The sequence below is a fragment of the Giraffa tippelskirchi genome, chromosome 12, assembly GCF_054371585.1.
Source record: "Giraffa tippelskirchi isolate mGirTip1 chromosome 12, T2T-mGirTip1v1.2.pri, whole genome shotgun sequence".
NCBI lineage: Eukaryota > Metazoa > Chordata > Mammalia > Artiodactyla > Giraffidae > Giraffa > Giraffa tippelskirchi.
The window spans coordinates 73733644-73746211 of record NC_137286.1 but is presented as its reverse complement, the minus strand read 5'-3'; positions in this window follow the sequence as shown (position 1 = coordinate 73746211).

Here is a 12568-nt window from a genome sequence, read left to right as displayed (position 1 = left end):
TAGCCTATGAAATATATATGGGTTCATCTACTTCTAAGCTGCTTAAATTTGGAACAAATAGATTCTTTTCACATTCATCCATTCATTCTAAAATTACTTACTAAAGACTCATAGGATGATCTCAGCAATTGGAAAATATTAATATACAAAGTATTATGAGAAAATGAAAAAAAATAAGACAGTTGAGAAAAGCTAGGATTGCTGCAATTTTAGATAAGATAATGAATGATTTAAGACAGTTTAAGGGGGAGCATTAGTTGTGTGCAAATCTGGAGGAACAGCATTTTAAGAAGTAGGGAACAACTCGTACAAAACTCTAACAAGAGAGTGTGTCTGGTTTTGTCAAGAAACAGCAGGAGGCCAATGTAGCTGAGAGAGACTGACAGTGAGGAAGGGATGGGATCAACAAGGAGTGGGTACAAGGTCACATGGAATCTTTTAGGTTATGGTTATTACAATGACTATTATTCAGTACATTTGAGGTAGACAAGCCTGATGTGGATTATTGAGGGAAAAAAAAAAAAACTTTTGTTGAAGTCAAAGACAAAAGAGAAATTAGAGATAAAGTGATTAGGGAATTCAGAAAGCTGATGTGTCTACATCGCCTTAGTAGAAAGGATCACCGAAATCTGGCACTAATTTTTATAGTTCTGTATATCTAGGGCTTCCCAGACGGCATCAGTAGTAAAGAATTCCCTTCCAATGCAGGAGATATAAGAGACCTGGGTTTGATCTCGATGTCAGGAAGATCCCCTGGAGGAGGGCATGGCAGCACACTCCAGCATTCTTGCCTGGTGGATCCCATGGACAGAAGAGCCTTGTAGCAAAGAATAGGCCTGCTAATAACACCTCAAGTTTTTAATATGTACATGTGCTTTTTTTGTTTTCTTTCCTTGTCTGTAGTTCTCCTTCTAAATATACTCCTTCCTTTGGTGATCTCATTCATTCTCATAGCTTAGATGAACATTTCAATGCTGATGATTCTTTAATTTATGATTTCTATCTTTTATGTCTTTGCTTAACTTACTTCTTTCTGAAAGTCTTTGACTTCCAATTTACTATGGGGCTTACCAGGTGGTGCAGTGGTAAAGAATCCACCTGCCAATGCAGGAGATACAAGAGACGTGGGTGTGATCCCTGGATTTTGGAAGATACCTGGAGGAGGACATGGCAACCCACTCCAGTATTCTTGCCTGGAAAATTCTATGGACAGAGAAGCCTGGCTGGTTACAGTTCATGGGGTAGCAGAGAGTCGAATGCAACTGAGCACATACACACACACATATACACACTTTACTATGACAGCCCTCAATGGACTTATAATTGCTCGATTAGTGTTGTCTTCTTCACAAACCTATGGGTTCCATGAAAGTAGGAACCTCTCCTATTTCACTTTTCATTATATTACTGCTGCTGCTAAGTCACATCAGTCGTGTCCGACTCTGTGCGACCCCATAGACGGCAGCCCACCAGGCTCCGCCGTCCCTGGGATTCTCCAGGCAAGAACACTAGTCCTTAGTAAATATATTTGTTGACAAATAGCAGTCTTAGTTTCCTATGGAGTTTACATTTATTTCATTTTACCATTGAATAGATACTAGTTCTTTTTTGGTGTGTGTATATATGTCAGTCGCTTAGTCTCATCCGACTCTTTGCGACCCTATGGACTGTAGTCCACTAAACTCCTCTGTCTGCAGAATCTTCCCAGCAAGGATACTGGAGTGGATTGCCAGTCCAGGGATTGAACCCAATCTCCAGTGTCTCCTCCATCGCAGGTGAATTCTTTACCACTGAACCACTTGGGGAGCCACCACTAAGGGTTTTTTTAGGTAATATTAATTCAAAACATGAAAATTAATGAAGGATGACAAATTTTATTTAAATATTTAGATAGGTCAATATCAATACAATCTAAACTGCATTTTCCCAACTGTGTTATATTAATAGTTTAGCATACGCATAAGCCTTCTCTGGAAAAGTAACATCATTGCAAAGGAGAGTCATGAAGTGACCACAAAATGGATTTAAATTAAAGCATGTCTTACCTTCACTTATTCTTTCTTCTCTATAAATGTGTTAGGGTTAGCCTTCATGCTTAAAAATGTTTCAAAAAGGAAGTACCCTTGAATAAAATTTTTCTGTTTAATCTCAGTTCTAATGACTGACCTTCCAAGAGAGAGGGGCAGATGAATCTGGGGATTTTTTTTTTTCCTCACTTTATAGGGCAAAGGGAAGTAGGTGAGATAATATACATTATAGAAAATACATGGCATTGGCTCTGATTGTGAGCTGAGATTAAAAATAGCAAAAACAAGCAAAAAAAGAGTCAAATATAACTTCCAGGTTTCAGTTCAATGGGAAAAAAGAGAATGCTTAATCTTAGTGGTTTCCAGATCTAATGAAATTGGCAAGAGAGGGAGGGGTTAGAGGAAGTAAGATATTAGATTGTATTGTAGTCTTGGAAGTTTACAAAGTCATGTCTATGTTGGCCGTAAAGGAGTGGTGTTTTAGTCTATATGTGGAAGATTGAGAAATGAAGAGATAAAATATATAATGTGTGTGACGTCCAAGTTCTGTGTCACCAGTGTCTGATGCTAAAACAACAGAGTTCATCTTATGTGAAGCTGTTGCAGTGACAAGGAAAAAAGAGGAATGGGTTTTTCTTTTCTTTCCTGAGGACAAAGATGATAACAGTGAGGGGGCCTGATCACTCCTAGTTTTTTCTTTAACTGCTCCTAATCTGTAACCAAGTTTGCTTTTCTGCTCCCTAACTGCGCAAACTACATTTTTTTCACTTGTTATCGGGAGGTGCTGGAGACACAGTTTCAATCCCTGGGCCGGGAAGATTCTCTGGAGGAGGACATGGCAACCCACCCCAGTAGTCTTGCCTGGAGAATCCCATAGACAGAGGAGCCTGGCGGGCTAGAGTCCATGGGGTCACAAGAGTCGGACATGACTGAGCGACTAAACCACCACTCTGGTGCTCACTTTTACAGCAATCTCTTTGCAGACCGTCCCTCCAAGTTCTTCTCTTTTTGCATTACAGAAAGAAGGCCACAGGGCTACTGGACTGCCAGACTCAACTACTGGGTTACCTGAGGACTAGTTTTAAAACAATGCAAGAGGAGGAAAAATACAAGATGCTTACACTTTTGTTCTCATCACCGGTCCCTGTGAGCCCTCATCTTACATAAGCCCCTGGACTCTTCATGGAAGGGGGTTGCTATTCTTGAGGCATAAGCCTACAGTGTTTTCCTCTCCACTGGCTGAGGATCAAAGTCATGTTTCTGTTTCCTACAAATTCTACCTCCCTGTTTTTTAAATTCAGCTTTGGTGGGCAGAGAGAACCAAAATTTTGGTGGCAATCCAGAGTAGAATCTGTTATTGTTCAGTCATGCCTTGAATTTCCTCTGTTCTTCCACTTCTGCAATTAGTGACCTCCTAAGGAGCCATTAAGATAATTAGCAGAGATTCACTACAGTTGTAGCTGAAGATAGTGTATTAGTTCAGTCATGTTTGCTTCTCTTAAGTATGAATACCACACAAAAACTGCTTTTGAAGATTGAAATTATGCTAGGAAGTTTAGTCAGCAAGTGTCATATTTTAGCCCATTACTCTCTGATTAAATAGTAGTTGTCTGTGTTATGACATAAAACATATAACATTTTTAGCAAAATTGGAAACAGCAAATGTTTTGATATGATGATAATTAAAATTGGGTGAGTTGAAGGTGATTAGTAACTTAGATCTATTCAAATACTCAAATAACTTTTAGAATGTGAAACACTCCTCCCTAGGAGATATAATACATATGGTAATGATTGAAATGTCATGGTTTGTAGGTTAAAAATCTAAGATGTCTAGCCTGGAGTTAAGTGATGTACACTTGGTATGACCTGTCATCTATTAATTAATACACTGATACCCTTCTCTTGTGTCCCCGTCTAAAGGGAAATCTCATTATGTTCTCATTTGCTCCCATTCTGATTTGATGGCATATTTTATGGAGCTAACAAAAACTTTATTAGCATAAAATGGAATTTTAATTAAAAAAAAATGTTGACCTTATTTGATGTGTGTAACAGACACTGGAAACATAAAAAAGGATATTCAGTAACATTTAAAAATTATCAAACTCAGTTTACTCTCACTCCTATTATTTAATTAATATTAAAATATTTGATACTGGTACAGTTCAGTTGCTCAGTCATGTCCAACTCTTTGCAACCCCATGGAGTGTAGCATGCCAGGCCTCCCTGCCCATCACCAACTCCCAGAGCTTGCTCAAACTCATGTCCAGAGAGTCGGTGATGTCATCCAACCATCTGATCCTCTGTCATCCCCTTCTTCTCCTGCTTTCAACCTTGCCCAGCATCAGGGTCTTTTCCAATAAGTCAGTTCTCCACATCAAGTGGCCAAAGTACTGAAACTTTAGCTTCAGCGAGTCTTTCCAATGAATATTCAGGACTGATTTCCTTTAGGACTGATTTGTTTGATCTTGGAGTCCAAGGGACTCTCAAGAGTCTTCTCTTGAGAGAACACCACAGTTCAAAAGCATCAATTCTTTGGTGCTCATCTTTCTTTATGGTCCAACTCTCACATCCATACATGACTGCGAAAACCATAGTTTTGACTAGACAGACCTTTGTCGGCAAAGTAATGTCTCTACTTTTTAATGTGCTGTCTACTGGAAAAGGCAGTCTTAAAGAGTTGCCCTGAGCTTGACTCAATTTTAGTTAGGTTTCTTTCTGACCTCCCTTTTTATTCGTTAGAAAACTTGCAACTGTAGATACCTTCTCTGCCTCTTTGAGATGTAATCTTCTACAACCCAGGAATGCCTTTCTCAAGGATCTAGGACCAAACTCTTGAAAATATAATCACCAAAATTAAAAAAAAATGGTGCCTCTGTCTTCCATTTTTGATAGGAAGGTAGGAACCTAACTCAATAGACACAAATCAGCAAACATAGCCTAATCACCTGTGATCCTTAGTATCTTCTGGTGCTTAAAAACACTTCTGCCTTTTGTTTCAGTGGAGTTTCTGCCATCGCAATCTTGTCACTTTCCCTACTGCAATAATTCTGAACCAAGTCTTCTTTACTTTTAGTACAGATAGATGTGTGCTTAGTGTTTATTACACAGAGAAAAGACTTAAGTGGTTCAAGTGATACAGTGTAATTTGGATTCTTACTGTGAGATGTTTTAGTTCTTTCATAGTTGCATAAAAACAAGTAGCAGACCTGCTATCTAGTTTCATAGCTGACTTTAGGGAAATATTATAGGTCCCCTTGAAGAAGTCATGTATTAATCTATTACAGCATTTGATCTAAACTGTTCTTAAACACCCAAGTATCCCATTGCTTTTCCCCTTGACCTACTTTCTGAAGATTAGCTGGTATAGTTATAATTAGAGTTATTTCAATTTAGATTGGCATAACTCTGGGCTGACCACAAAATGGTTTCTTAAAATATGCTCACACACACACACACATACACACACACACACACACACGATACACATACTCAAAATACACTCATGTGTGGTGGTGGTGGTGGTTTACTCACTAAGTTGTGTCTGACTCATGACCCCTTGGACTGTAGGCTGCCAGACTCCTCTATCCATGGGATTTCCCAGGCAAGAATACTAGAGTGGATTGCCATTTCCTTCTCCAGGGGATCTTCCCAACCTAGGGATTGAACCCAGGTCTTCTGCATTGCAGCCAGACTCTTTACCATCTGAGCCACCAGGGAAGCCCCATGTGCATCCACAATACACACATGCAATATTCACATATGCTTGATACTCATACATATGCATACAGCACACACACTCACACCCAAGAGAATTTCTGAATTAGTTAAAAATATTACAGTGGCTGTGAAAGTTATTGGATTACAACATTGAAACAGACTTTTAATTTTGAGTTTTATTTACTTGCAGAGAAATAACAGTTCTAAATTTTCCATTGTCTTTAACATGGATTTATTCCTAATTGTCTGTCTCTGTTAATCTATTTGTTGCTTTAAGCAAAGATAATGAGTCACACAGTTATATGCCCATTAATATTTGCATTGCACTGAGAACTACTTTTGTGTATTAGCTCCAGACATGAACTGATTTAACATGTCCGGTATAGACAAAATACGTCAATAATTATGGATTTAGTTGAGCACCTATTTGAAACCTATCGACTGAAAAAAGATATGCACAACCTAAAAGTTAAGAGTTAGGTTTTATTCAGTGGGAATGTTAAGATGATAGGAATATTATTAGGGCTCAAACCAAGAAGACAGTATCTCCCGTAATCCCAAGAGAGCTGACACCTAGGAGGTGGGGGAGGAACCAGGCTATATATACAGTAAGGGGCAGGCAGGTAATCTGAATATTAAAATATTACCATTAGTGAAGAAAAACTAAATCACTTGCATGAAGAGATTCAGGTATCTTCTATGTATGGGAAGATGCAAGTGTCCAGGCTTGCTGAAATCATTTCTTTCACATATATCTAGGGGCCAATCCTTTCTTTACTCACACCCTAATTCCTTTTTACTGTAAGAGACAGTGGATATGGAGGATGGCCACTTCTTATATCTCCCCAGCTTCTCAGTGCTTACAGGGAGGAAGTGGTTGATGGCTTCTGAATAGCTGGCTTTGTTTCACCTGGGCTCAGAAATTTTCATCTGGAAAAGCCTTGTTTACTAGTAAAACATAGAACAGAAATCATTTCATTTCACAAATCCTTTGACAGGAAAGCGTGTTTAAAGGAGAAATGCTTATCTTTGGGTGACTAAACCCTGTTGGGGAGGAAGAAAATTTCCCCTATTCTCTTAGATTCTTATGACTGATCTAATAATTAAATTGTACAGACAGATTAACAGGAGGAAATCAAACAAAAGTTCAATAACATTCATTCATGGGACAGAGCCAGGAAAACTGAGTAACTCACTGAAAAAGTTGAACCACTTTAAATACTATGTTCTACTAAAGACAAAATTGATGTTAAATAGAACTTCGAAGGGGATAAGGCAATTCACATGAAGATAGAAGAACAAATGTTTGGTAAACAAATATTTATTGGTCCCTGCAGAGACAACGGGATGCAGAAAGTGTCATGGTCTGGGCACGGGTTGGAAAAGAATTGCCAGACATGAGACAGAATGAGAGGGAAATAAAGTTTATTAGAGTGAGAGACGCTGTTGGAACAGCAGGCCAGCTCAAGGGAGAATTGACGTTGAATTGGGGGTCCTTAGTCCACTTTTATACCCAGGGTACAAGGAGTGGGATAGGGGTTTTGCGGGTCATTTGCTGATTGGATGAGGCATGTATATTGGGTGGGAGGAAGAGTAAGCAAATACCTCCTCCCTGTGGGGTAGGAGGGGAGACAGGTTATACTGCTCAGGAGGACCTGAAATCCATTAATAGTTACAACCTGGGAGAGGAAGGACGATCAGGGTCTGGTTTTTCCCTTCCTGAACTCCAAGAGCCTCCTTGGTTTTATCTGCTCTTTCGTCCTTGGGTCACCACAGAAAGGAATTTTAATAACCAGAATTTTCTAAGTTCCTTCCTGTTTATAGACCTACGTCATACTCTAGTTATCTGTGGTGATAGCTCTTTGCCTAGAACAGGTCCTCTTTCTAAGTTCTTTCAAGCAGTTAGAGAGAAGTTTCTCCTTGAGTCTTTTAGGTCTTGATTGTCTTTATCTATAAATAATCCACGTGCCAAAGAGACATACTTTGGGGTGGCAAATTTAGCTCCTCTGCAAAGCAAATCTAATCTTTATGCCATTCAGATTGTTAATATGTATATATGTATATTTAATATTGAGCCTTAAATCTTTGGACTTGTGGCAATTAAGTGGTGCTACTTTATTTATTTATTTATTTTTGGTTTAAATGGTGAGATATTTTATTTAATAATCAAAATTACCTGTCTGGCACAACACAAAGAGTAAATCCTAATGTAAATCATGGGCTTAATTTAATAATAGTATATCTATATTGGCTTATTGATATATAGCAAATGGACTGCACTAGTGCAATAGAGGAAACCACATGTGGAATGGGGAGAGAGTTGAAACACAGGTACTTAACTATTTGATTTTATAAACCTTAAAACATTGTAAAAAATGGTATATTAAGTTTTTAAAAAGTTAATTAGAAGTTCATAAAAATAAAAGGCAGTTTTTTTTACTATAGTTTTTCCCCTCCCCAGTAACTGTAGGGTGCCTGTTTATTTTCAGAGGTACTTAAATTCTAAAGAATTGATGCTTTCAAATTATGGTGCTAAAGAAGACTCTTGAGAGTCCCTTGGACTGCAAGGATATTAAACCAGTCAACCCTAAAAGAAATCAAACTTGAATTCCAAATATTCATTGGAAGGACTGATGCTGAAGCTGAAGCTCTAATACTTTGGCCACTTGATGTGAAGAGCTGACTCATTGAAAAAGACCCTGATGCTGGGAAAGGTTGAATGCAAAAAAAGGGTGCAGCAGAGGGTGAGATGATTAGATACCATCTAATCATTCAGTGGACATGAATTTGAGCAAACTCCAGGAGATAGTGAAGGACAAGAAGCCTGGAATGCTGTAGTCTGTGGTGTCACAAACAACTGGACAAAACAACAACAACAACAACAGTGACTGAACAACAACAACAACAAAGTGTAAAGATGCTTTGGGTTACAGACAATTGGTTTCAGAGTGCCTATTCAATGCACTCAAAGGCAGAATGACATTCTAAACCTTTAACACATCTAAAAATTTCTTTTTAAGAATCATCTGTCTGTGATATGGTTATTTCATAAAAAGTTGACTATTCCCTAAGGAAAAGCTTGTCATATATAATTATTTTTGGCTGAAAAATGTTACAGCATTGTGACTTCTGTAATACTAGATGGCCCTTCTTTTCAGATATAAAATTTTAAGGTTCAAACTAACATGAAATATGAGTTCATATACAGGATTTATGGGGAAATTTTACATTTTTCCTCCTGTTCATAGATAGAATGAATGAAATACTAGTTACTAAGCCTACTTTTCCAAACTACCCCACTTATTTCTCTTTTCACACTTTTCCAGGTAAAAGAGATTTCATTACTTTTCAATCACTATTACATGTGGAAATCCTTAACATAATACAGATGAGAAAAAATGTAAATCAAATTTCAAATGCAAAGGTTTTGCTGTTAATTTACATTAAATTTTTTTTCAGGAATGTTCTGTGTGGGATAGATTTGCTTTTGGAAAACATTATGGGGTTATCTTTATGCTCTGTTATTTCAATTGAAATGTAAAGCAATAAAACTGTTTGCTTCAAATGTTAAATCTTATAAAGAGATTTCGTTTCCATTTAACCATAAAGAGAGAGAGACATTGGAGGAAGAAAGAGAAAATGTATAAACTGTTCATGGTTGCCCACTTATGTCATCTTTTTAAATAAACTAATGATTTTACTGAATTTTTTTTTCTTGTATCATTGAATTACTCCTCATACAGGCAGAAACACAATGAGCTTAAGGTAAAAAAGGAAAAAGAAAAAAACAAAACAAAACAAAAACTCCTTCCATTTGACTAACCTTTTGACTCTTGCTAAAGAAAAAATTATTCTGTAAAAATGGTAAGGAACAATATTCAGAACTACCACAGTAGTGGAGAAAGTTTGGGTTCCATTTTGAGTCCAGAAAAGAGCAAGTGAAAATTTGTAGTGAAGGAATAGGTTAGGGATTTGATGGATGGAGAAGTACTAAGAAGAGATAACAAAGGTAGGGTGGATTCTTGCTAAACTGACCTTACTGAATTCTTGCTGAAGGTAGCCAAGTCAATCAGATGTCAAGGGTAGAGGATTCTGTCTACACTGACTTAAAAGGATTCTTGTTAAAGCTGGACTGTGCAAAGCTAGGAAGGAAGGCACAGGAAATATTGGTCTTCAGATGTGATGACAGTGTTGATGATCAATTTAAAATACTCATTGAACATATAAATATTTTACTTTTCTCCACACTAAAGATAAACCACTGTAGTAGAATACCAGAGCACCTTACCTGTGTCCTGAGAAAACTGTACACGGTCAAGAAGCAACAGTTAGAACCGGACATGGACTGATTCCCAATTGGAAAAGAAGTATGTCAAGGTTGTATATTGTCACCCTGCTTATTTAACTTATATGAAGAGTACATCATGTGAGATGCTGGGCTAGATGAAGATCAAGGTGGAATCAAGATGTCTGGGAGAAATATCAATAACTTCAGATATGCAGAGGACACCATCTTAATGGCAGAAAGGAAAGAGGAACTAAGGAACTAAAGAGCCTTTTGATAAAGGAGAGTGAAAAAGCTGGCTTAAAACTCAATATTCAAAAAGTTAAGATCATGGCATCCAGTCCCATCACTTCATGGCAAATAGATAGGGAAACAATGGAAACAATGACTGACTTTATTTTCTTGGGCTCCAAAATCAGTGACTGCAACCAAGAAATTAAAAGATGCTAAATAAATAGATAAATAAAATAAATTAAAAAAATAAATAAAAGATGCTTGTTTCTTGGAATAAAAGCTGTGACAAACCTAGACAGCATATTAAAGAGCAGAGACATTACTTTGCTGAAAAAGGTCCATCTTGTCAAAGTTATGGTTTTTCCAGTAGTCATGTATGGATGTGAGAGCTGGACCACAAAGAAGGCTGAGCACCGAAGAATTGATGCTTTCAAACTGGGTGCTGGAGAAGACTCTAGAGAGTCCCTTGGAAAGTAAGGAGATCAAACCAGTCAACCCTAAAGGAAATTTTATATCAGGTTTTTCTGCATTTGAACAGAATAGCTGATTGTTAATTTCTGTCAAATTTGAATTAATCATGTCAGCATTTCCACATCCACTGTTGCAGAAACCATGTAAGTCAGATTGAGAATCAAACCCACATGCTGGAATTCCAACCTGACCTAAACCTAGTTTGAGACAGGAACACAGTCTTTTATTGAGATCACATACCTGGCTCAGGACTTAATGAAGCTCAGGTTCTTGATGTCTCCTTGCAGAAAGAATTCAGTGAGAGACAAGGGGATAGTTGAGAAGTGGATTTATTTAGAGAGAAACACACTCCGCAGAGAGAATGTAGTCCATCTCAGATTGTGAGAGTGGCTGCAGGGCATGAGGTTGTCAGTTTTTAGAGAGGTAAGTAACTTTATAGGTTAATAATTGGGAAGGGTATTCCAGCTATTTTGGGAGAGTGGTGGGGATTTCCAGGATTGGGCTGTCACCCAATTTTGACATTTCTGGTTGGCCTGGAACTGTCATGGCACCTGTAGATGTGTCCTTTTGCTTGCTGATGTGTTACAATGAGCACACACTGAGGCTCAAGGTCTAGTGGAAGTTGACTCATCTGCCATATTGGACCTATTCGTTCTAATCTGTTTATGTCAAATCTTGGGCTATTTCATTCTGTCCCCTTTCCTCCTTTCCTCCTGTTTCACTATCTCTACAGCAAGTTAAAATGTTTAAGTTTATTGTTTACAAATTTTATTTAGAACCCAAGTTAATTATTTAATATCCTCAGGTGAAACTTGAAGTCTGAATCAACCATAATGTGAATGAATACCTGATCCAAGGTTATATGATATTTAAGATACATATAGTATATGTGAATATATATCACTTTGTTTTAATGAAAATAAAAATAGCACAATATTTAAATAAATTATTGACTCAAGAAATATATGTGTTAGACAAATGAACCAAGGAGGTTAAAAATTAAACTACTTTTAATTTGCTTCATTTTCTCAGTAATTACTCTTTCTTGAGTCAGTAGCTTCTACTTTTCTTTATTTAAATGGTATGTTATATTATTTTCATTGAATCAGAAACCTGGAGCCAATTGGAAAATATTTTTTAAAGACCATGCATATATTTGATAAGAAAATAGTAAATTTATTTTAATTATTTTATAAGTATTTAATAATAATAATACCAACTATTTATTGAACTACATACTAAATACTGTACCAAAGGTTTTATAAGCATTACATTTGTAATTCTATTAACCACTCTGTGGGTTAGCCACTGTAAGTTTGTGTTCTGCTTATTTTACATACAGTAAACAAATGACTTGCCCCAAAGCTCATTAAAGTGGCCCAGATAGTATCCATTCATTCTTTCTCCACTAGTTAGAGTTCAACCACAGACATGGGGAGAGGCTCTTTTCCCTTGTGGGTAAATCCCAGGGCAGTTTTTAAAGATTGATTATCCAGGATAAGCTCCCTTACTCTAAATCAACAGACTAGCCTTTAATCACATTTGCAGAATATCTTCACAGCAACCATTTGATTATGCTTTTTTTGACTTAATAGGTATTGTAACCTAGTCATGTTGACACCTTAAAATCACCATCATTCATTTATTTATTCTTTCATCAAGTCATTGAGTATCTACTATATACTTGGCACTATACTATATTCTGAAAATAGAGAGGTGAAACAACAAATATCATCCCTGGTATTTAGAAACCAACTAAAGGGCGATGCAATTAGAAATCAACTACATGGGAATGCAAGCAATAAACTATGCCTTTAAAACATAATTA